This window comes from Phaenicophaeus curvirostris, chromosome 2 (assembly GCF_032191515.1).
Source record: "Phaenicophaeus curvirostris isolate KB17595 chromosome 2, BPBGC_Pcur_1.0, whole genome shotgun sequence".
Lineage (NCBI taxonomy): Eukaryota > Metazoa > Chordata > Aves > Cuculiformes > Cuculidae > Phaenicophaeus > Phaenicophaeus curvirostris.
The window spans coordinates 83,877,547-83,903,801 of record NC_091393.1 but is presented as its reverse complement, the minus strand read 5'-3'; the positions used below and the strand labels follow the sequence as shown (position 1 = coordinate 83,903,801).

The window sequence follows — 26,255 nt, the reverse complement described above, 5'->3', positions numbered from 1 at the left end:
CTATTTAAGTACTGATTGACAGGACTCCAAAATACTGCACGGCACACAAAATGAGCAAGCTCATTTTACTGCAGAAGGGAAAAAGGGAACCTGAACAACCGGCAAGCTAGTCCAAAGTAAACATATACACATGAACATTTCTGCATTAACTCATTCCAAAATGAACTTAATCTATTTTCAAAGCAGACAGTAGAATTTATGTTCGCTGGCTAGTTAACTCCCAATGAGAACAGCATCATTTGGATGCAGAACATTCATTTTAAAATAGCTAGCATGAACCTTCTCTACCTCAGTCTTCTGTAAACAAACATTAAGTACCTGACATATCCATGGCAACTTGTGTTGTGGAAACCAGAATTCAACATAACCTTTCAAAAAATGATGCCAGTTCTTTCACAAAGAATTCACTCAAGGAACTATAAACCCTGTAGGGTGACACTGTAATAATAAATTTAAATGTAAATGTCAGTGGAGGCCTAGCTTAAAACCCACACCTGCACAAAGAAGCCTGCAGGGATTTCAGTCTGATGCTACCTACCGGTTTTAAAAAAGGTATTTCATTGCCCTAAAGACCCCACACGCCCTCTCACTCTTCAACACTGCTCGTTTGTAGAACAAGAATGACATCATACTAGCATGGCCCCCAGCCTCTTAAGGAACTCCAATTAAAAAACAAATCAATAGGACAGTTGTAGTGCTGCAAAAAGGCTAAAAGTCAAATCAGTTTGTACTGATGGAAGCCTCCTCACTTCAAAAAGCTAGGTAATAAACAGAACTGGGATTCCAATAACATTTAAATTCTGTAAGCTTTCTGTACCCTTATAAATGAGGAACAGAGCCAAACAACTATACCATGCGCCTGAAGTCTCTGACAAAGGAACATTCTTTAACAGTAGTGGGGAAGGAAAAAAACAGAGGAAGAAAACAAGAGTCTGCATTTTCCATATACAAAGACTAGGGAAAATACCAGGGAAAATTCTACTGTGGTATGTATTTTTAAACTACCAAAATTTGGAAAGGTTGTCCTTTAACATGAAGACACTGTAGCAGAAGTGAAACCATGACATCCTGATGACACCAAGCTGTGTGGCACAGCTGACACACTTCAGGGAAGGGATGCCATCTAGGGGGACCTTGACAGGCTTGAGAGGTGGGCCTGTGCAAACCTCTGAGGTTCATAAAGGCCAAGTGCAAGGTCCTGCACCTGCGTTGGGTCAATCCCAAGCACAATTACAGGCTGGGCAGAGAATGGATGGGGAGCAGCCCTGAAGAGAAGGACTTGGGGTGCTGGCAGATGAGAAGCTCAACGTGAGCCAGCAACGTGTGCTCACAGACCAAATGCCAACCCTATCCTAGGCTGCATCAAAAGAAGTGTGACGAGGGAGGTGATTCTGCCTCTCTACTCCACTCTTGTGAGACCTCACCTGGAGTCCTCAGCACAGGAATGACATGGATCTGTTGGAGCAAGCCCAAAGGAGGGCCACAAAGATTATCAGTGAGCTGAAGCACCTCCCATACAAGGACAGGCTGAGAGTTGGAATTGTTCAGCCTGCAGAAAAGAAGGCTCTGGGGAATCCTTACAGCAGCCTTCCAGTACTTGAAGGGGACCTATACGAAAGACAAGGAGGGGCTCTTTATCAGAGACTGCAGCAATAGGATGAGGGGTAATAGCTTTAAGCTGAAAGAGGGAAGATTTAGATTAGATATTAGGAAGAAATTTTTTACTGTGAGGGTGGGTGGTGAGGCACTGGAACAAGTTGCCCACAGAAGTCATGGATGCCCCATCCCTGGAGGTGTCCAAGACCAGGCTGGATGAGGCTTTGAGCAACCTGTTCTACTAGAAGGTGTCCCTGCCCGTGCCCATGGAACAGGACTTTAAGGTCCTTTCCAAGCCAAAACATTGTATGATTCTATGAAACACATCCTAAGAATCATGAATGAAAACCTTGGGCTTACATACCAATTTTTAATGCAGAAAGAGATACATATCTGAGATTTTTCATTTCTAGCTACAGGCAAAAATTAATCCTTACAGTATTACATTCCATGTGTGAAAAATGGGGCCAGGAATTAAACATGCCCTTCAGCAATTCATAATTCAACACCCTATCTGAGATTAAGATCCTGACAGTTCTGTCTCCCAGGCCCAAGTTCCTGCTATCAGACTACGTTGCCTCTTATTCATGCATCTTAATTGCTAGTTTTAGGAGAAGGCATGCAAGATAAAGGCTGGTATCTGCTAATGAGGGAACATTTTATTTTATATCTTAATTCTAACTTTGAGTAATGAGCGATGCAGTCTAAAATGTCAGAATCTGATATCAAACTTACTATGGGGTTTTGAGAATCTAATTTCTCCCTTGTCCCCAAAGCAATTTTATGTGAAGCTGGGGAAGAAAGATGATTCTGGAAATTTACAGCCACCAGTACACACTTAGTATATCAACTGGAAAATATTAGCAGTCATGAAATGAAAGTGAGCCAGAAGATTAGTAGAAGTATTTCTCCCCCTCTCCCCCAGTTCAATGTTAGTTTTCTTTGAAGAGAAGGGAGTGGAAATGAAGGAGGACAGATGGGCAGTTTTGATAGCAAGACCCATTAATGCAAAATGGAAAAAGAAATTAACATGGGCCTAATGCTGTTAACCACTTTGATACCTTTTTATGATAATTTGTATGCCCCTGTAGAAACCTTCTAGGGTTTTCTAATACTACACAATAATGGTTGGAAAAGAGATCAATAAATCAGCTAACACAACCTCTCAGGACTGAAGGAGAAAAATATGGTTAATAGTTAATCTGTGTCTTACAAAGCTCTCTGAAAATGGAAATACCACAGTCCTCCCAAGAAATTTGTCCCCGTGGTTCACAATTTTTTCTAGCATCCATTTACACCGACGTTGTTGCAGTTTAAGCACATTACCAGTGTTCCATCTTTGGAGTGGCTAGAACGAAAAATGTTCTCTGCTCTTCTTGTTCATATCTCACCTGAAGACAACTCTCCCTTCTCCCTGCAGTCTTTTGTTCTTTAAGGGAAACAGTTCTAAATCTTTCTGTGAATAAAATAATTACATTTTCACAACTTTGCTTTCCTTACTTTCCTCAGTACTCTAAGTACTGAGGTGAAATACCTAAGCCTAGAATGAAGGACTGTCACATGAATTACAGAAATTCACCATGTTCATGTGTCACAGAAGATCTGACTTGTTTGCAACATCTGTATTAACAGAAGCACATCCACTTTGTTAACTGCAACATCCCCAGGTCTTCTGCATAAAATTCGTTCTAATCCCTCGTTGTCTGCTTGTACAGAGATGATCAATAAATGGAGGATCTTGAGCGTTGTCCTCATCCAAAAGGCATGTTCTTGCCCAGACTGCTTCTCCCCATTCTCAAGTAATTCTGAACCCTAACCACGTTCTCCAACACTTGCAGCAATTCCTAGCTTGGAACCATCTGCTGCTAACATTGCTTAGCTTTAATGTTTCACTTAAGTCAAAATTAGTGACAGAACCCTGCAGAGACCATTCAATCTAGACATCCTCTAGTCTGACACTGATCCATTGAACTATTTAAGGTTTTTCACAAACTTTACAGTACACAGAGAAACATTTCCTTACTTTTCATATGGACAAAATCATTTGACTGTTAGCTCATTAAACTAAGAACATATTTGTTCCTCCCAAACAAGACCAGGTATCACGTCCCAAAATGAGATTTGACTGCTTGCGAATTTTGAGAAAATACATTTAGGTTTAACGCCTTTCTACTTTTTCCTTGAAGAGCTTACCAAATAGTTCATGTGTTGCAATATTTTTGCAAGTGGTCTTCTGTTCCTTAGTGGTTATTTTCCACCTGCCTCTCTACAGGCACTGGGTCTGCTTCTCCCTCTCTTCAAAGAGCTTTATCTGTCTACATGACAACTGATAATGGTTCTGACACCAGGAACCAAGTGAAGCAAATGTTTGAATTTCAACTGCTTGTTTGAATTTCAACTGCTTTTCAAATTAGCACCTTTATAAGTGTTCTTCATTATTTTCCTTACCTATGGAAGTCCTAGACTTCTGTTTCTGGGGTAAGGTATAATCTCACTTTATCCTGCAATAAAGATAAATTTGACGCAACAAGTGCACTAAACACACAGGTTTCGCAGTATCACGTTACATTTCTTTACTTTGTAGCAAGCTTACTCCTTATTCCTCTTATCATGCAAGCTATTCTAGAAGCACACTATCTTAAGGTGTAGTAAGTGTATGAGGATGTTCTTGGTATCAAACATGCCCGAACAGGTAGAGAGGAAGAACTAGCCCTGCAGAAAAACCTCTCTAGAGACAGGAACACACTAACGTGAATGGCTTGTCGTAGGTCGTAACACCTTCATATCATGCATTTCTATTATTTAACCACATTTAGCTTTTATCCTTTATTCCAAGATTGTTTAACGTACCTTTATCTCAGTGTAAGAACTTCCAGCCAATATGCACTCTTAATCAAATTGACAGGAAGAAATACATACTTTAATGAAAGCATGAATCCAGAAATTGCTTGCATGCTGTAGTAAGAAGTTCTGATTTTTATTTCCCAAGAAGTACTGTCAGCCCAGCCCACAGTAAGAGCACAGCTGCTGTACATGGCAGCCACATCTATAACTAAAACTACTTTATACTGTTAATTATAGGTAAGACTCTCAAGAAGCTAGTCTGTACAAGTCTAAATTCACTGAAAGAAGGTAACTGTGAAAAAGAAAAATTTAAACAGTGGAACAAAATTGCTGCATCAATTCCCAACAGCCCCACCTGCCCTTCTTCATTCAACAACCACAAGCGCTTATTTTTGCCGATGTTTTATTACACTAAATAAAAACCCATGAATGGCTACCCAGAAGCAGCTCCCATATAAGAGATCTTTTTAAGATACATCTTTTTAAGAACTATCAAAATATTTACTTTGTTCAATCTTTTTGCTTACTCTGTTTTCTACCTTGCCTCAGTAATTTTGCTTAGAGATGCAATAAAACAGAGAAAATCTGTAACAATAATATGAATACAAGTTTCCAGTAAAGGCAAACAAGATACCACGCAGCGTCCACTCAAAAGGGCTGACAAAAGAGCTGGCATTAAGCCTTGAAGAGCAAAGCAGAATAATTATTTTGGGATATAATGCAGATCCACTACTGGAACCGTGAACACTAAGTCAGTGACCACCAGGCCCTTCCCTGAAACAGAGAGGGCAATATTGAAAGGTAGGGTAGGCAAGAGGGAACTCTGTTAATCACTGCTCTCTAAAGTAGGAAGAAACTTCAGTGTCTCATGATCACATTATTACAGCTTTACTTTGTGGGTTTTACAGATTTAGCAGCCTAAGTTCTAAATGCAGCAAGGAACTCCAAACAGTCTACTCAAATTGCCTTTGGTGGTTAGAGAAAAAGATGTCAATTTAAGAAAAAACAAAACCACGTTTGGCACAAGCTTATGGATGCTACTTTCTCCTGCCTAGATAGTAAAAAAAGATTTAAAAAACCATATTTCTGAAAGTCAATAATGTCTTTCTTGTACATGGTATTGGTAAAGTTGTGACAAAGTTAGAGCTTTGCAAAGGAACAGATTTTGAGGAGTAAAGAAGAGGGATGCCCACCCACCTCAAATCCATCCATCAAACAATCACTGATCAAAATGTACTTGCAAAAAAATAATTTAAAAACCTCTCAATTTCCTCACAAAGCAGTTTGGTTTGTAAAACTCACCCATATCCAAGGCAATAACAAACAGCCATGTGACCCTCCCGCAGAAAGGCCACAGAAAAAAAAAGTCCATCTGGAGTTTGTGTTGGCCAGGCAAATCAATATACGTAGTCATAACTCAGCAGCACTGCTTACAAAGCAAGTAATTGTTTTCCCCACTAATACCATCTCTACTATTTTTTAGAAGAGAACAAGTTGCCAAAGTACTGAGTTTGGAGCGGGTCTTAAACTGGCTTTGCCTGACAGCAGATTAGGCAAACAGTTTACGCATACAACAGTTAAGCAGTTACACATAAAAGGAGACAGTTACAGTTCACAGTCAACCATAACACCACTTTCTTCAGCTGACTTAATGTATAAACACTATTACACAATGATACATTTACCAATACTGTACTCTAAAAATCCTGATCCCAATCTTGCTTTTTCATTTCATAAATTTCACTGGCAAAGAAAATACACTCTGACTAATTCAGGCCCGTAAAATTTCTAGGACTACTCAGGATCTTTAATTTTACCAAAGGGAGTTCTAAACTAGTTTTAATCATGATTTTAGTTTCAATTCTATTATGCCTTTATAAAGGTATCAGCATGACATACATTTCACATGATTCAACTTCAAAGGATTAAGATTAAGTTACTGAATTCTTGCAATACCTGCGGTAGTTTTTTATGGTATTAAAGAAGCCATCAACAATAAGTAAGAACATATGTTTAAGACTAGGGCAAAGTTTATTCCAAGAGGCAAAAAAATCCCTTCAGCTTTATATAATTATTTTGGATAGCATGCATATTAGAGAAAATATTTTAACTTACTTACATATTCAAACTGTGGCATAGTACTCTCTAATTTTCGATGGCCAAAAGATCATAACTGCAGCAATGTTTAATTAATTACTTAGTTCTCAAAACCCTCCTCTCCCTTTTGCTCTCCCAAATCTATCTCCACATGATCCAGTTCTTATACAACTGAGCTGCTGCCCAGCAAGGGTGTTTCAATATTAAATATTTTTACCTTTAGAAGTGGATCCTGTCAGCTGCATTGCTGAGCAACAACATTCAGCAAACAGAAAGGGGAGAATACTCCCAAGAAAGTTCACACCAAGCCTAGAAGCATCTTCAGTCCAAGAATATAGGTATCAAGCACTCATGGTATGTTATAATTAATAGGACAGTGTAAAACTCAGAAGACCACAGATGAGTGTATTTTTATACACTCCAACTCCAAAAATCCCAGCTTTAATTCCAGCACTACACCAATGCACAAGTGTAACCTGAGCTGAATCATTTCACTCACATTCCAGACAGAATGGATTTTGTGCTTACAAAATGTGTCTTCTCGAGCCTCACTACTGATGGCCCACCCTGAGTATAAACATTTAATCACAGACAAGCACTTCACAAAAGGCAGCTTGAACACACAACAGTAACAAATATATCCCCCACAAGCTAAAAACCAAAAAAAATTCTTATGTTACACATACAATTAAATAATACATTGGTAAAGAAGTCTTTAAGAGATGCACATGGAAAGAACCAATTTCTTAAGTTAGTAATTTTTTCGTCTAAAATATTCATAGAATCATAGAATAACTAGGTTGGAAGAGACCACCAGATCACTGAGTGCAACCATTCCTATCAAACACTAAACCATGCCCCTTAGCACCTCGTCCACCCGTGCCTTAAACACCTCCAGGGAAGGTGACTCAACAACCTCCCTGGGCAGCCTGTTCCAGTGCCCAATGACCCTTTCTGTGAAGAATTTTTTCCTCATGTCCAGCATAAACCTCCCCTGGCGGAGCTTGAGGCCATTTCCTCTTGTCCTGTCCCCTGTCACTTGGGAGAAGAGGACAGCACCCTCCTCTCTACAACCTCCTTTCAGGTAGTTATAGAGAGCAACGAGGTCTCCCCTCAGCCTCCTCTTCTCCAGGCTAAACAACCCCAGCTCTCTCAGCCGTTCCTCATAAGGCCTGTTCTCCAGCCCCCTCACCAGCTTTGTTGCTCTTCTCTGGACTCGTTCCAGAGCCTCAACATCCTTCTTGTGGTGAGGGGCCCAGAACTGAACACAGTATTCGAGGAGCAGTCTCACCAGTGCCGAGTACAGAGGGAAGATAACCTCCCTGGACCTGCTGGTCATGCTGTTTCTGATACAAGCCAAGATGCCATTGGCTTTCTTGGCCACCTGGGCACACTGCTGGCTCATATTCAGTTGGTTGTCAACCAACAGCCCCAGGTCCCTCTCCTCCAGGCAGCTTTCTAGACAGAGTTCTCCTAGTCTGTAGCACTGCATAGGGTTGTTGTGCCCCAAGTGCAGGACCCGGCACTTGGTCTCCTTAAACCTCATGCCATTGGTCTCAGCCCATCGATCGAGCCTGTTCAGATGCCTTTGCAGAGCCTCCCGACCCTCCAGCAGATCGACACTTCCACCCAGCTTAGTGTCATCCGCAAACTTGCTAAGGGTGCACTCAATGCCTTCATCCAGGTCACTGATAAAGACATTGAACAGGGCTGGACCCAGCACTGAGCCCTGGAGGACACCACTTGTCACTGGCCTCCAGCTGGATTTGATGCCATCTACCACCACTCTCTGGGCCCAGCCATCCAACCAGTTTCCCACCCAGGAGAGTGTGTGCCTGTCCAGGCCAGAGGCTGACAGTTTCTCAAGTATACTAATTGATCAGACAGGTACAATTCACAGGAACATTATGATGCTGTACTTAGACACTCAAACCTGAAAGAGCGCTCCTAGATAACCTCTTCAAACACTTGAGAAAACAGCAAATGCAATATTTTTCAAAAGCAAGTCATAAGCATAGTATTTGCTGTGGCAATAAGACTTACTGCCTTTGAGACTTACTCCTTGGTACAGCTCCAACAGGCACATCTTATCACATGCAAGGATAGCCATGGCATAGAGAAATACCAGGAAGACTAAACCAAGGCTGTTTACAGCCCTTGACCAACCTTGGTTACATAAAGGCAGAAGATAAAGAATTAGAGCTCTAGGAGGGGAAGAGATTCTTGACAATCCAGGAACAATAACAGTTTAATTTCTAAACGCTATGGCTTGCACAAGCAAGCACTACTGCTGAGCATGCACACATCACCCAAGAACATGTGTTCTCAGATGACAAGGGAAACATTTACTCCTATTAAAGCCAGAGAAACACTCATTCACTGGTAAAATATTAAAAAGGACAGAGTCTTCAAAGCAAAGATAATAATATTTTTATTTTACAATTCAGTCTGAATTGGACGCCCTTCTAAAAAAAGCATACAATCCCACAAAAGCAGCGGGTATTTATACTAGTTTTAGACAAGGCTGCTTATTATATTTTTGGAGTATTCTACCATGTCCGGAGACTTCCTTCAGGTTACCTCTTGACCTAAAACAACTATATCTTGATAGACAACTAAACACCTCAGCTGGAGATTGTCTGCATGTTATCTCTGGATACAAGACAGATTTATATGACAAGATAATTAAACATACAAACCAGCTGCAGCAAAACTTATCAACTACTTCGCACAATTCACCCCCTTTTACTTATTACATTTTCTGCTGAAGCCCATAACTTTATTCTAATTTACACAACATTAATTGTAATTTCTCATCTTATTGTTCTTTCTTCCGATCTCTTTTATTCAACACCATAACTTTCTGGGCCATCTCACTCTGGCCTGAGGATGCCATCCGTGGATTTGTCGGTGTGATGGTTAGCTGCATTCCTTCAACTACACTGGAAATCAGTCTTATAAAACATGGTATAAGGCATGGTAAAAAGAGTAACCCTGTGAATGAACAAAATAAAAACAAAACTACTTTTTTCCACCAAGCTACCCCTAAGAGATTATCCCACGATCCAGAATCTGACATAGACTTCCATTTCTGCACTCGGACATGTGCAACTTTTCGAATTTCAGTTGCAAGGTTCATTACCGCTTGGCCATTATTATCTACTTTAAGGCAACAATCAGAAGTGTTCCACTTTCCACACAAGCCTCCTTCTTCTGCCAATAAATAGTCTAAAGCTAGTCTGTTCTGATATATTACCCCCCTCAACACATCCCTCGGCCCAGCCTGGGACACATCTTGTTTATGTATGTTTGGTTAAAAAAAACCTGTTGGTTGGTAGTATTACTGTTACCTTTTTATATGTTTATTTAGAATATTGTTGACATTAATAAGAATAGTGTCGTTGTTTATTTACCTTAGTTTAAATCTTGGATAGAAGTTTCTAGGCCCAAATGACACATGTGCTTTAGGATAAGGGGGCATTGGAAAGGGTTTTTCCCCGCTGCACATGCTAAACTCAACTCCGGCAGACCAGAGCAGCATACTGCGTGGACTGCCAGGGCCTCAGACACTTTACGGTATTTTGCTAAAAAAACCCAGCAGGAATATGTTGGTAATAGTCCCAATTTTCTTTACAGCCTTAGCCTTGATAATCATTCTTTTATTTTATATCGTTCTTGTCCATGTGAATGTGAATGGCAACAATGTAAACTGCCATTGTGTTCTTCTGCCAATTCGTCGGAGCCTTAAAATCGTTTTATAGGATGTTGTGGTTTTATAACAGTTAGTTTTAAGATATTTGTTAAGGATATTGTTAAGGATATGTTTGTTAGATAAAGATGCTTATATTTGTTAAGGATATTGTTAAGATCATGTTTGTTATTGGAAAATTTGCTGGAAATTTTGTTATTGTATTGCACGCTATTTCTGGCCTTTCCCTCTCTCTCTCTCTTTGTACCTTTCACGCCACCACGAAGACAGCACTGTTGAGTCACAGGGACGGTGTTTGTCTCAATGCTGCTGCCAACCACAGGATCCTGTCCCTGCTCTGAAGGAGACGAACTGCCCCCAACGAAAACCATGATATCCGCCCGAAGCCGTAACAACAACACCCTTGGCAGTGCCTACCAAGCTGCACCTGCACTGGAGACGGGTGGAGAAGACCACCACGGGGGTATGCACGCATGGAGGACAATGAGTTCTGTGGAAATGGATGGACTTTTTCAGAGAAATCGTGGGGACCGAGGCGATAAATCCCACGCCTCCTCCTCCTCCCTTGTTTCCCCCTCCTTGTTTTCTTGGAATTTGGAGCACCATCACCTGCACCGACACTGAGCCAACAGTACATCACTAGATTCGTGATGGTGGTAATTAGCTGCATCTCTACCACTTTCTTGCTTAGGGATTCTGACTTTTCATTTCTTTTCCTTTCTGTCCTATCGTTGTTATCAGTTGTTATAGAAAATAAAATTCACAAGGTTGTATGGCATCTGACCTCGTTTGTGTCTTAATCTCACTCTTGGGATCATTTAAGAACCCTCCCCAATATTGGACTGGGACAACGTACGACCCACCCCAGTGGTCTCGTCTTTTCTTCTGAACTGAGTGAATAATTCCATTTTAATATTTGGAGAGGATTCAGACTGGTTCCTTTCCAGGGTCATTCTTCACTCATTGAAGGACCTCCACATACCCAACAACCAGACACATTTAGTACCTTGGCTATTCTTTCAGCCAGATCTACAAATAATGTTTTTTTCCCAAAGTGGGGAATCCTAGTTGCTTTTACAATTCCTCTCTGATTTGGTTACATAATTGCTTATTGTCTTTTGACTTCCCTGACTGGACAAAGTTTGCTAATTGCTGTGTAACATTCTTTACTAGCTGTTCTTCATATTTGCTCTTGGACTCCCCCACCGTCTAATATGTCCCAATGTCCTCCCTTGGTGAAACACACTCATTCTTCTCCCTTAGGACACCCTATTCCAAGCCTTGTTTCTCCTTCTCCCAAGTTTCTTCCTACCCACAATTGTATTTTCCCCAAGTTATAAGTGGTTAAGCTTCGTGAGTCATAACAATACCTACTTATGTGAGTGTGGTAAGTAGGACTGGAAGCCCCTCTAATATGTAGACGTTGGTAACATTTAGAACACTCATTTGGAGATCCTGGGGTACAACTGGAGGTGAGCACAACCCAAAGTAGGAGAGTCCAGGCAGCCATCGCAGGCTAAGGTCTGGTATAGTATATATCTTCATCACTCAATGCCTATTGGATTGCAGCCAACAGCAGAGTTTTAGATTCTTCTTGGCGGCAAATATAGAGGCTAACCCAGTCTTGCCCTTGGCTTACTGCTTGTCATATACCTGAAATCACCTTTTAGATTTTCACAGGGCTGCCACTTCCAACACACTCCACAGTACCACCAGACTCCCTTGTGGTTATTCAGTTTATCTAGTCCCTTATTATATACCTTACAAAAAAGGAAACAACAACATAGGTAAGCATCCTTACAGATTTCGCAAAGCAATTTTGCTCGCCCTTGACTTATTCTGACTTATCACGTAAATGTTAGTTTCAAAGGATCACCTCCTGGTTTCACAGTCCACTCTCTGGAAGGCAGGGCTACTGGTCCCTTCACTCTAGTGACATGAGTCCACCCCTTCTCTTGAGTCCTTATGGCTGCTTCCATTGTCAGAAGTACCAGGAAAGGTCCTTCCCACGTTGGGGCTAGAGTAGTCTCCTTCCAGGATTTCATTAGGACTCAGTTCCCAGGTTGTATCTGATGTAGGCTAAAATCCAGGGATGCTGTTTGGGGCAGCAATCCACTATTTCTTAAATCTGCAAGAGATTGAGTTATTCCACACAAATAACCTTTAAGGTGTATATTGACTTCAGGGATTAGCACACTCTCTTCCCTCCCTAAATATGGGAGGTTGGACAACATTTTGTATGGAAACACCACGAAGTCTTTCCTCGGGACAGTTCAAATTCGTAATAAAGCTAACAACAGACAGTTGGCCCATGGTAGTTTGGTATCTATCATTAGCTTGGTAATGTATGCTTGTTCCCTCTTGACAAGTTTCCAGACCAAGCTAGCAGGTACAACAGTTCTGCTGTCCAATCTATTACCTGTTTCCTGGTCGGTGTTACCTCTCAGGTGCCCTTGACCGTGCATGATGGCTACTTTATTTGGTAGTTGTACTGCCTCCAATAGGTGAAGTATTTCTTCAGCACGTTTAACCGCTTTGCCATCACTCCGTAATTGTAGATTCATAAACAGCACCAACTTGTCATTCTTGAAAAGGTCCTGATCTCTTTTACCATTTGTGGGAGTGTAGTCTGACAGATGGCTTCCTTTCATTCAATTCCCAGTTCTCGTTGTTCCCTGGACAGTCCATATCCTAAGTTTGTCACTCTTTCTTGCACCATTTGGGCTTTCTGTTGAGAGACTCTATATCCATTTAATCTGAGAAAATTAAACAAACTCACAGTCCACTGAATACACTCAGGTCTTGTTTCAGTTGCTATTAACAAATCATCCATATACTGTAGAAGGAATTTATCTCTAGAGGGAGAATCCCATGCGTCAAGTTCTTGTTCTAATTCCTTTCCAAAAATTGTTGGGCTATTTTTAAAACCTTGGGATAAAACTGTCCAAGTAAGCTAGGCTTTTCTACCATAGGTAGGACTCTCTTCTTCAAATGCTTTTGACTTTCTTTGTCTAGTGGCAGACAGAAAAATGCATCTTTTAAATCTAACACTGTAAACTGTATCCGGTTATTCTTAATTTTGTCCACTACAAGATGCACATATTTGACAATTTTTTTTTATTTTTCTCAAGTCCTGTACTACTTGGTAAATTCCATCCAGCTTTTTCATTAGTCAGATTCACACACTAATAGTTCCATACCATAAAAAGTTATTAATTCTGCTTTCTGTTCCTTTGCAGTCTTTTAATCTCAAAGGATATTGTCTCTGGCACACTCCTTTTGTTAGTATCTGTTAAAATCCCATTCGCTATTATCTGTGCCACAGCCCCCAGCAGTTGCTGATCCGATAAGGAACACTGGAGTGCAGAGTGTTACTAAATCACTTTGCTGTAAAAGGATTTAAAAAAAAAGAACCCAAACCCTTTTCTTCTAAGATCACACATATGGTTTAAAACAACTTTCTCAAAAACATTCAAATATTTTCTCCAGCTTAGGGTCGACCAAAAAGTCACTCCCTCAAACACACGTAAACTGTTGAACAACGAACAATCTTCCTTAAATCTCTTGAAAAATAAACCAGGTCTTAATCTTATAGTTCTCATATCAGTGCTGAGATGGTTTAGGCTAGAAAATAAACAATTAAAGCAATTAAATTGCCAGAGGAATTGCTACCAAATTTATAGCAGCTGGAGACTATTCTGTTGCATTTCAGCAAAGTTCTAAGAAGGTGATCAGAGTTTTAAAAGTTTAACAATCAGAGGCACATGCCTTTGTTGCTTAAACCTTTTACAAACAACCAGTGACCACTGCTACTTAAACCTTTTCTCTCTCCTTCTCTTCACATACCTTTTCCACCACTGATCACACTTTCTATTAAATGACATTAAGTTTTGTCTCTGCCAATCAAGCAGGTGTTCAACGTTTCTTACATTATTGATACACATAATACACACACACATACTAAACCTGCGCATATTGTTCCTCAGTTATACACACAACAATAAAACTGCCTGCAGAAATAATCACACAACAAATTTTGGATAAATCAATAGCTGGCACTTTATTAAAAATTTTTAAGGATCATTTCCCTCAAATTTTACTTAAACCTGTTAAAGAATCTCTAGTAATCACTGGGGTGCTCATTATTTTTATCCAAATAAAATTGTTCATAACTTAGTATCCCCCTACAGAGGTGACATGATTAACTTCTGTGGACTCAGAGAAGTTGTTAAAAAGAAAAAAAAAAAAACAAAAAAACCTCACATTCAGGGAAGAGAAAGAGGTGGGGCACTCACACACATAGCCGCAGTTTTTCTTTTTTTTTTTTTTTTATGTTGCTCAAGATTAAAATTATTTGTGGCCACAGTCTTTAGCCAAACTTCTTGACATAATTTACCAGCTTCTGTTCTTCACACACTGTCTGTGCAACAGCTATTGGGTTAACAACAAAGTCATAAAAATTCTAAGACAAAACCTACACTCACTTTATCTCCTCCCATCAACAATCGCTTCATAGCAGTGCTATGTCTCAGGCACACGCATGCAGAGTTATGAAGTATACCAAAGTTAAAATCAGTTATTAATATTCGATTTCTTATTACACTTTCCAAGTTCAAAACCAGAATGGCACACAATTCTTATAACAATTATTAGTGGGGACTCAGAACCCCCCTAACAAAACCAAGACAGTGGGAACTTTAACCCCTGCCACCAAAACCCAAGAAATTGTATATTTTCGATCAGTAAGGCTCTTTGAATTATTCTCAAAGAGTCCCTACGGCACTGCAAATTCCAAGTTTCCAAAGGCATACTCTGGGTTCCAGTACCCAGTATACCAGCACTGCACAGGACGTCTCCTGACTAGCTCCAAACTTAATTCAGTTAAAGAATACCTTTATAATCTGCCATGGCCCTTGTATTCTCCCTGGGTGCTACCTTGCCCCCATTCCCTGAGCATCACCCCTAAAGGACTGTCAGGTGGAATGGTCAAAGAGGGATCCTCAGATTCCTCTCTCCTTTTTGACTGTCTCTTAATGAGCTTGTTACCCATTATACTTTTCTTCCCACAGGTCACCATTCACCTGGAACCCTTTCATTTTCACCCCTTCACTGGCCAGTCTCCTCACAGAGATATGGAACCGTGGTTAGAAGGACTCCACAATCGCTTTGCAGGGAACTCTGCATCTCACTCACACACAACTTCAGTCCTGCTCTCCCAGCCGCCCATATAATACTTACCACTCACTTTTCTTACCTGGGTCCTGTGCACAGGATTACTCGGCTGCCGCGCACAATTCAGATCCATTAATTCATTAAATTACCTTCTCACCTTCTTTGCTTCGAGAGTCCTCCGCCCAGACAAGGTTCACTGCTCCTCTCGGGGCAGGACAGTAGACTGGAGACTGCTAAAAGCAGCAGGGCGCGTCTCTCCACTCCCACTGTCCTATCCTACAGAGACAGGATCACTTATCCCAGACAAGCCCCCAGATTGTGAGAAGCACTCATTCACTGGTAAAATATTAAAAAGGACAAAGTCTTCGAAGCAAAGATAATAATATTTTTATTTTACAATTCAGTGCTGAATTGGAGGCCCTTCTAAAAAAGGCATACAATCCCACAAAAGCAGCAGGTATATATACTAGTTTTAGACAAAGAAGCATATAAATCTCTTCAAGGTTGCTCATTATATTTTTGGAGTATTCTACCATGTCCGGAGACTTCCTTCAGGTTACCTCTTGACCTAAAACAACTACATCTCGCTAGACAACTAAACATCTCAGCTGGAGATTGTCTGCATGTTATCTCTGGATACAAGACAGATTTATATGACAAAATAATTAAACATACAAACCAGCTGCAGCAAAACTTACCAACTAATTCTCACACATTTTATCTGCACGTCAAGTTCATTAACAAGGAGAGACTATGCAAGACTGAAGCACAGTATCAATTTGCTAATAGTTTTGGCTTAACTTAGTCATTTTTATTAATTTGTGCCACATAGCACAAGATTTATGTAATACTATAGGCAGCACAAGAATGGTTTTATTATAGCGTGTTTGGCTGTTTCTACAAAGACAATGCTATAGATTAAGACACACTGCAAGACTTTTCTTCAGAGACTTGAACACAGAAAGCTCATGTTATTTCCAGTCACAAGCTAACTACACCAACCCACCAGAAGGCAAGTTTTTCACCTTTACTATAGAGGATAAAGATGGGGGGAGGAGTAAGAAGAGGGAAGGCAGAGTCTCTCGTTCACTGTAGCCTGAGCACACTATGACCATCACTCTGGGCTCCACACCACTCAGGACTCCCAGCATGGTACCCCTCTTGAGGGTACCCATACAGTGACTCTCATTTTAGGCCACATACCTTAGCCTGTCTCCATACCACAAGTCCCTCAGTTCCCCACCTCAGCACTTAGGTTTCCCCTTGCAGGGATGGGCTCAGCATCCCCCTACTCTCACCTCCATCTACACACTCCGAGACCACGCACCTTGCAGTCTCTAGTTCCTCTTGTGCTTCTCACTTCTTTTGGATGCATTTCTACTTTATTTCAAATGGCCCTTTCCTGTCTGTATACCAATCAGTTCCCTTCTCTCTGCCTTTCCTCAATGCCACTTGTCCCCAGAAAACTTTATTCTTGCAAGGTCTACTCTACCCTCCATCACCTCTAGCAACTTCCTGCCTCCTACGATCCCAGTCTTCACCCCACTCCTCTTCCCAACACCTCCTTCCTTCTTTCCTTGCTTTCCTTTGCCCCAGTCACTTGATTCGCTTGCTTCGACTTTTAGAACTTTTCCTTCCCGGTTCACCATCTGACACTGATTGTCCTTCCTCACAACTCTCGCAGCCAGATTTATTTCTGTTAATATTGCACGCTGGAACATCTCCCGCAGAGCAACTTAAACTCCTCTTAATAAGCAGGGAGTCAGGGTCAGCTTAAAAAAAACCACCTTTCACCTCTATAAAATTGCTTCACACACAGCTAAGGGATTCCCAGACAAGGAATCCTCTCTGTTATTCTAGCTTTCAACACTCGGCTGCACTGTGCTCCTCGATGTCCAGAGCATTTTTCAAAAGCTCTTGACTTTAAAAACTTTGTATTCCAAATATTATGCAACAGATAAAATCTGCACTTTAACTACTGGAAGCCTCAAAAATCAGAATTCAGAGGGAAATTTTATGTGGCTGTTCTAATAATGTCAAGACACATTAACGTCAATAACAGGTGTATCACACCTCAAGAACTGATCTTCTTGAAGGGGTAAGTTACTGTAAGAGAGGTCTCATTTTTAAAAAAGCTAAATAGTATTTTGTTGACAACTAAACATTGATCTGTTAATACTGCAGTTATTTGTATTAAAAGCTTCAGTGTCAAACAAGCATGTGCTACAAGTTTTGTCTATTTTAGCATTACAGTCTCACTAAATATATGATTTAAAGCCTACAGTCCACTGTTACACCAAAGTGAAAGCAGCCTGCTTTCTTAGGGCAGAAAAGCAACCTGCCTTTATTTTTTTTAATATAAGAACATTTTTCACACCTTCCCATAGTGTTTAATTTTTGCTGCACTTCACACCAAAGCTCAGCTGACTTTGTAAAAGCTACTCACAGGAAGTGACACTAAACTCAGAAATACCATATGGCTGCTGAAGAAGAAAATAGCTGCAATTTCCAAGCCAAATTAATGCCATTAATTACTTTAAAGAGAGATAGTTGTGACCGTCTTCATTATCTGAGGTGCTTATTATGTATTTCAAAGTTTGAAAGTAATTCTATACTTCTATCAAACCTAATAAATCAATCACCTGTTAAAGGCTTAAAGGTAAAGTAAAGCTTATTACTCAAACCTATGGTCAACATATGAGAAACATTACTATGAAAGCCTTTCAAAAAGTCTCCTCATGGGAAAGGGTAACATTATGAGAACTAAGTGTTTTCACATGTTCTTTTTACCTTTGTTCTTTTATAGTCTTATTTTTCACCTCTTCTACAGCATGATTTTTTTGGAGCCTACTAATCTGAATTCCATCTCTTTCTTCTCTAGGCCCCTTGGGACTACTACCCCCCATCAATGTCTTTTGTTCCTGCTACAGTAATTCTCTGATCAGTCAAAAATAGATTCATGTGGCATTCTTCAACAGAGCTGGGAATCTGCAATGGTAGCAGATTTGGAAAGGAGCAAGGAAAAAAAATATCATTTGAAGGGAAAACCCTACTTTCTCAGCAATGCTGCAAGACTGTCTGCTAGAAAATAGAGAACAAGCTTCATCCTGAAGTCATGCCTCTCACGCATTACTGAGTAAGAGAAGGCAAAGTGAAGAAATGGTACTGCTCTATACACAGGATAGCCCAATCGTGGGCTGTGCTTTCTCCCAGGTCCCACAAAGGCAAATAGTCACCACTGCGGCCTTATTTATTGCATTCTACAACATGTTTTAATGCTGCTACATTGAGTTCAAAAGCAGGTTACCAAAAAATGGAAAACCCAATCCTTGCAGTTTATTCCCTGCAACCCGAAAGGGTGGGGGGACACCATACCCTGCTGAGTTATGCTACAGAGTCTCAAATCCTAATGCAATCGTCTACATTTTGCACCACTGCAGTATCAGGTCCCAATTTCAGCACCCAGCTGCTCTTACCAGATGTACACCTTTAAACTTCTAATCTCAAAATAACTGTGTCCTCAAACTAGGCTATTATATTACTACAGGATATTACTCACTTCGCTGTACAGAAGGAAATAAATCTTTCTGTAGAATTTGATTTTCCTTTCTATTTAATTACTTACAAAATACTTTATACTACCTAGTGGAGTTCCACCATTCTATGCCTAAACAGAATAGTAGTGTCAAAGATCATTGTGTTTTGTTACTTGAAGCTTAACATTTAAAGACATTTAAGACATTTACTTATGGGGAGGGAAAAAAAAAAAAAAAGCCCCGGCATGCTTATTCGACTCCAATTTCCATCCCAGTTCACCTGTACATTCAGCAATCAGCACAACAGCATCCCAACATAAGCTGAAGCTTCTGGATGCTACTGAAAAACTGAAGTAGTACAAGGCACATCCATGTTACATTCAGAGTCAAGTGTAAATGTATCTAAATACAACCTGTGAATGTTATAAACATCATAACATACAGTGAAGCTCTATAAGCATTATTATTTGTTAAGAGTCAACAACTTAGCAATTACAAACTTATGTATTTCCCACAAGACTCCATAAATGCTGATGACTTAAGTATTTATATTTTTCTTAACACAGATTTCCCCACTCCAAAGACTGGTACTCCCCTCTTTGACTTTTTCACACTAGATATCTCCCACCTCCATCGCTGCAGGCTGTTTGTTTCAGGCTCTTACCCCTTCTTCCAGCTAAAAGATTCCATCTTCCTCAGTCCTTAACTCTCCCAACTGTATTCTCGCACCCTTACGCCCCTACAGTCCCACCAGTCAACACTCTTGAAGATAAGCATATTTATAAGCCCATTAACAATTTGGATGTTTTATCCTAAGTGTTTGTTAGCATTTCACAGGCTTGGCTAAGCCAGTTATTTCAAGCAAGCTCCTTGGAGTTCTGATCAGATAGTTTTCATTCATCTAAAATGCACAATCTGCTACAGGCACACTTTGAGTAACCACAGCTCTTCATCCCTCTCCTGAAAAGAGCTGGCTTTCATTTGCTGACATACAATGTGACCCATCAATTACTCTGCAAAATCACATTTTTCAATCTTATCCAGATGCCGAGAAAACTGATAGACTGCCCTGTTGCCTTTCTTGCAGAAATGTTTTCAATTAAACTTCTAATATCCTCTCCTAGGAGGAAGATTGGGGGAAACCAGCAGGTTACCCATCCGTTCATGTTGGAGCAGAAGCCACCCCATTCCACGAGCAGGGTGCAGTGACAGCTGCGTCAACTCAGATGCAACTGCTGACAACACAGTAACTGGCCATTTACACTGGATCCAGAGACTGAAGAGCCTTGGGAACTACTCACAAGGTGCACATCTCTGTACAGACCTCTGCTTTAGCAGCCTCTCCAGCACACGTCCAGCCTTTGCCACCACTACTGGATGAAAGGCTTAAGGGGCTTAACTGCATCCCGGCTGCACAGACACCAGCCAGGAGTCGCCGTGTCCCCATCTCCCAAGACAAAGGGGTGCCACAGGGGCTCCCTTTAGGAACCGCCACCCGAGTTCCCTGTGTTCCTAGCAAACGAACCGAGCAGCTTCCGCGCAGCCTGTGGCTGAACAAAGGGCAAAGGCACACGGAAAAGCTGATCAGGTTTCAGTCCATAATGAATCAAAAAAAAAAAAGTTAAGCTCCTGGAAAATGGATCAATAAATAAGTGGATCAATAAATAAGTGGATCAATAAATAAGTGGATCAATAAGCCCCAGCGCCCACCAAAGCACATAAAAAACGTGGAAAAAAAAATCAATAAATCCCAATTCATTTTTACTCAGAACAGGACCCGGGAGGCATAAGGGACCCGCGGGTCCCGGCAGCAGCGAGGAGAAGCTGCCGCGGCCGGTGCCGCCGTCCCGCCCCACACCTCGGCGGCACGGAGCGGCGCTGCCCCGCCCAGCGGCGCCTACCTGGCGGCTGGCGGCCCGGCTGCCCGCTGTGTTGGCGGCAGGAGGCGAGCAGGCCCCGCGGCGGCGGCGTCGGTCGCCCCGTATCGCAGTTACCATGGGACAGACGCGCACTCCCCCTCCGGAAGTCGCCGCCGCGAGGGCAGGGAAGGAGGGCGTGGTGGAAGCGCCATCTTGGGCGCGGCGAGCAGGGGGGAGAAGGGGGCGCGCCGTCCGCCATCTTGAGCGTGGCGCGAGCGCGGGGCTGGGTCCGGCGCGTGCCTGGAGCGCCCGGGGATGAAGCCTCTGAGGCGCGTTTGGAAGCTTGAGAGAGACAGAGCCCTTTGTCAGGGCTGGGGCAGCGATCCCCATCCACCGTGTGCAGCCAGACAAGCTGGGACAGGATGCGTTTCCCACTCACATGCACATGGATAAACTTTCCCAGAAATATTATGCATATTCTGTTCCTTTCCAAAGACTCATTTTAATACTATTATGAACTCCGCAACAGTCAAAGCTCTTGCTCATTTGGAGCTTTGGCTCCAGCTCTCCTGACCTTGCCTTTGAGATGGGGAAGGGCTGCAAACAGAGGTGATCGCAGAAGCAGAGACAGATCACACTGCACAAGAGGCGTTACCATCTCCAAAGACCGAACAGAATCTGGAAAAACACTGTTAGAAAACATGCTCTCAGGGGGACATCCTGCCTGACTTTAAAAGAACACAATGACTTAGGTGTAACTTAACTTCACTTTAGCTTAAATCAAAAATATCCTACTTTTTGTAATAGTAGCTACTTATGTATCACTTTTACCCATCCTGCACTGGGTCCAAGACCCCCCAAGCTGTCAGGAGTCGTGTTGGGGAGGTGCTAAGAACAGACCTTTTCCAAAACTCTCCAAGGAACAACACCCTAGCACACACCATTTTTAAAAGAGGTCTAAGCAGAGGGAAGGTCATATGTGGGGTTGAAACAGTTTTCTTCAGTGTAAGAAGAGTACAAGAAGGAAAAGAAAACAAGCATAATGCTACCAGTGGAAAACCTGTTATGCTTTTTTTATTTTTTTTTCTGGAGGAATTAAGTGAAAAAAACCAAGTATGGGTCTCTCAGCAGCCTCCATGTAACCTGGCCACAGCCAGACCTTCCCGGGTTACAGCACAGGCCACAGTGGCCCCTGGAGAGGTTCCTCCCAGGCAGTAACACAGAGCCTTTCTCTGACTCCCACAGCGTCCCCATGCACACAATGGACCACCCTTCAGTTTTTTAAAAATGTAAATTTTGAATATATATGTTAATATTTAAGAAATTTTGACTGTGAGGGTGGTGAGGCACTGGAACAGGTTATCCAGAGAAGTTACGGACATCCCATCCCTGAGGGTGCTCAAGACCAGGTAGAACGTGGCCATGAGCAACTTGATCCAGTGGAAAGTGTTCCTGTCCGTGGCAGGAGGATCAGAATCTTTGAGGTTCCTTCCAACTGAAGCCATTCTATGACTCTATTCTATGATTCTATAAAATTACATATAGAAAAGAATTTTACCTGGGTGTGTAAATCCAGTGCTGAAACGTTAGGAAAATTTTGCTACAACTGTAATTGTGTAATCTTGTGCAGATACTTCAGCTTTTAATTACGTGATTGCATACCATCTTGTCCCAAAGGACCTCTTCCTCATTTAGTGGACAGGCTGAAATACAATTGTGTTGTCACTCAGAGGTGCAGAGTTTGCTAACCTTCGTGCACTTGCTTTTGCAGTTGGAGTAAAAGTATGTCTCTGTAATTTCTGGAACCAGAATAATACATTAGATAATCTGTAGTGATCCCTTGGACATTACAAGCTGTTACACTTTCATCCCATGGTGAGGGTAATTGGCTCTCTGAAAGTCACTCTGAAGCATGTGAAATACTCCAGGTCAGGCAGTCAATGGTTTGAGAGTCAGAGTTTGCAGCCTGAGTCAGAGACCCCCTCCCTTCCTCCTTGTTCTTCCTCCAGGGTCCACTTAACATGGTTTTTATTAAAGGCTCATTAAGATCTTGAATTCTGACTCAGACCTCATCCTAAATGCCAGCAGTGTGTCTCTTGTATCAGCTTTGTGTTTGGTCAGACAGGCCTAGGATCAGAGCATGAAATGCTGTGGAAGTTGATGTTTTTAACTCTTGTCAGGGCTGGCACCCGAGCTGAACTCAAGGAGCACTATGATAAATACAAGGCACTCTATGGATTTTAGAGGGGATTTATTTTGGCAGAGCAGCATGAGCAAGTGTAAGAGGAAAAGCTCCAGCCTCCCCGGCTGCAGAGGGACTTTGCTGCCAGGCCTGGTCTCTTAATACCATGCTCTGCCACTTCATCTCCAGTTGTGCCAATGTCTTCTATAGGCTCAAACAACTACGGAGTCATGCAGTAAAGCTTCTGTAATTCCTGTGAAGCCTTCTCTTTGTTCACAAAATACACCTACAGGAGATCATTTCTGCTTCAGTGATCCTCCACTGAAATACACTAACCTCAAGAAATTTAAATAGCTGTGTTTCCACCCCACGGTTCCTGTCTTTCAGTGCCATCTAGTGTTCACACATGGGAGAGAGGCTGTAAATGGAATTTCTCATCAGATTGATTTGACATAACTAACACCTTTTGGAAATTGGTAGATGGTACAGACAAAATAGGTATATTTGTAAATTAATAAAATGTTTCTATTTTAAAAATCTAGAGGTATATAAATTAATATTTTTATTTCATGGCATTAAATTCTGACACAGATCTCTTACATAAATTAATCCAACACTCACAAAGCAAACATATATAGATGTTATTTACTTCTGGCTGTGCTGATCTCTGTGATGTATTAGATTGATTCTGAAAATAGTGGTCACAAAAATAATATTTTATTTCAAAGCAGTGAAATCTATCACTCTACTTCACTTTCAGCTCTCCTGAAAAGGAGCAGCCATCAAAAGGATCAGAGCCCAATCAAAATTTCATGTGCAAATTATAAGTGCAAGGCTTGGAGTGACAGATCTTTCAATTCATCTACAAAAAGAAGCGAGGCTGTTTTTTAAAGCAGAGATAAAAAATGAAGGATTATCCAGAGATCGCCTGTCTTCAGTTTCTTATCTTTTATCTCTGGATATCTTTCTTTACAGTGACTTCTACTTATTCTCATCCATGGTCCATGGTCAGCAGTTAAATAGTTAATAAACAAGGAAAGACCCTTGTCTGTCTTTTACTACTAACACATAACCGTAAGAGACAAATATGAACGATCTATAAAATCTCCCCTTATTACTATGGAGAAAGGGTTTAGTGGCCAGTATAGATGATTCCCCTTGAAGACCTCAGATCCTAAATTAGGATACAAATCCTGAGCAGCAAATACAATAAAAGGAATATGAATACAGAATTTTACACAGTAGTTTTGTGTGTACTCAGATCTTTATATACATCTAACAAACCTTACCCTCCCTACCTGGTCATGAAAGAATTGGAAAGTCATTATTCTGTGAATTAGTCCAGCTACAAAGGAGGGAAGGCAAGGTGCTAGGCTGCTTTCATTCCAATGAAAACTTAATTTAATTAGAGCAATTTCAGATCACATTTCTGGCAGCTGTGTTTATCATGCTTTCTTCAAAGGATAGGAATTAGCATTGACTGACATTAGCATCAAAGCTCATTTATTCATCCGCCCACATTCTACCAGCCCTTCTGAGTTTGTCTGTTTATTTAGCAATTTAATAACATCACAGTAAATAAGATTTCATTTCAGAGCATGCATGTTTTTTGTCAAGCATTTAGTGCAGACTTCTTATACTGTCACCTCTTTGCAGGTTTAATAGAAGAGCAGCCAGCTGTTCTCCAGAACTAGCATTTGAAATGATTAATGAGGACATAGAATGGGATCCAGAATATCTTTTTCCTTCCTTTTTTATCAACAACTAGAAAATATCTGCCTTTCACTGGCGGGGGGGGTGGTGTGACTGTCATCCCTCAAGCTGAAGAAAGCCTCCCCAGTGCAAAACCAGACAGGTCATGGGTTTTGAACTCTAGATCTCGAGGAAACCATGTAGTACTGAAGACTCAGCTTTCTTTCACAGCTGCTTTGTCTTTGCCAGCTCATATGGAGGTGTGAGCACTGCCCATTCACTCACAGTGCACAACCTGTTCTCTAGTGAGCTAAAACATAGGCTCTTGATGGTAAGGAACATCTTTTATTTCATATTTGTGCAACACCTGCTAAGACAGGACTTGATCCCCCACCGTTGCTGCTGGAGCTCAGGAATGAGGTAGATGTATCACAGCTCAGCTGCCTCTTTTGGAGGCACATATAGAGCTGCTGCTACATCAGACCAGACACCAGAGACATGGCCCACATGGATCTGCTGCCTACACTGCAACTTCAGGCCCTGGGATGACAGAAATAAGCAATTAGTCTGGGGCTTCATGGGCTTATTCTTCCATTATCAGTGGTAGTTTGAATGTAGTCATGATGGTTCATGAATGATGAAATATAAGGAAACAATGCCACAGAAACAGAAAAACATTTTTTTCAGTCTCTTTCCATAAAGAGGTAAAGCAAACAACTCAATTTGATTTTTCAACAAGTGGAACCCAACTGATGCAACAGGTTCACAGCTGGCAACCTTCACCAAAAGTTTCCCTCTAAATAGCACCTTTACCCCTGGCTTGCCAACACAGGCATCATCAGGTACAAAGTAAAAGCAGCAAAGAGACGCAGCCTGCCAAAAGCTGAATGGGGTGGGGTGGAAATGGAGCCTCTTGTGTATCTTAATCCAGGCAGAAATGGCTGATCACAAGTCTCCTCTGTTATGCTTTGCTTACTTATGAAATCAGGAGAAAGCCAGTAAGTGTAGCTCTGCAAGCAAAGGGTCAACACCGGCATTTTCTGCCTTGCAGTTGCAATGAAACATCAAAACTGATGATGGAAATGGTTGTTTCTTCCCAAAGGTTTTGTGTGCTACAAGCAGAACAGTAGTCTTTCCTAGACAGTGTTATCCATAGTGGCACTAGCTGAAAGAAAAGCAATAGAGCTCTTGCTTCAAGATGTAATTCAGAATGTGAACAAGGAACAACATAGCTATAAGTTGTCTCTTCAGTGGGCACACAATTCTGAAGAGGAAAAAAAACAAACCGCAAAGAAAACAGATGAGAGAATGACTAACGGTAATAAATTCCACTGCTTTGACCACAGCATTGCATTATCAAATCTTGGGACTTAATATGCAGCAGAATTAGCATAACACAATATAATTCTGTGTAATGGAAACAGTTTAAGTTTCAATATTTCATCCAGCAGCACAGTCAGGCCTGTGGAGTGTGCCATCTTAGCTGGAACATTTATTGATGCTGGCCACAGGCTTATACAGCAGGAGTTGAAAGGCAAACGATTCAACTCGCCAATTATGAAATTAAG

General features: G+C 41.4%; 1 protein-coding gene across 1 annotated transcript in view; it reads right to left on the bottom strand.

Annotated features, from left to right (window-relative positions):
• Positions 1 to 20,945, bottom strand: part of DISP1 (dispatched RND transporter family member 1) — a 104,123-nt gene extending 83,178 nt beyond the window's left edge. Inside the window, exon 1 of the mRNA XM_069852711.1 lies at positions 20,856 to 20,945. The gene's annotated coding sequence lies outside the window, so the exon portion shown is untranslated. The remainder of the gene's footprint in view (positions 1 to 20,855) is intronic.
• Between the last annotated feature and the right edge of the window lie 5,310 nt (positions 20,946 to 26,255).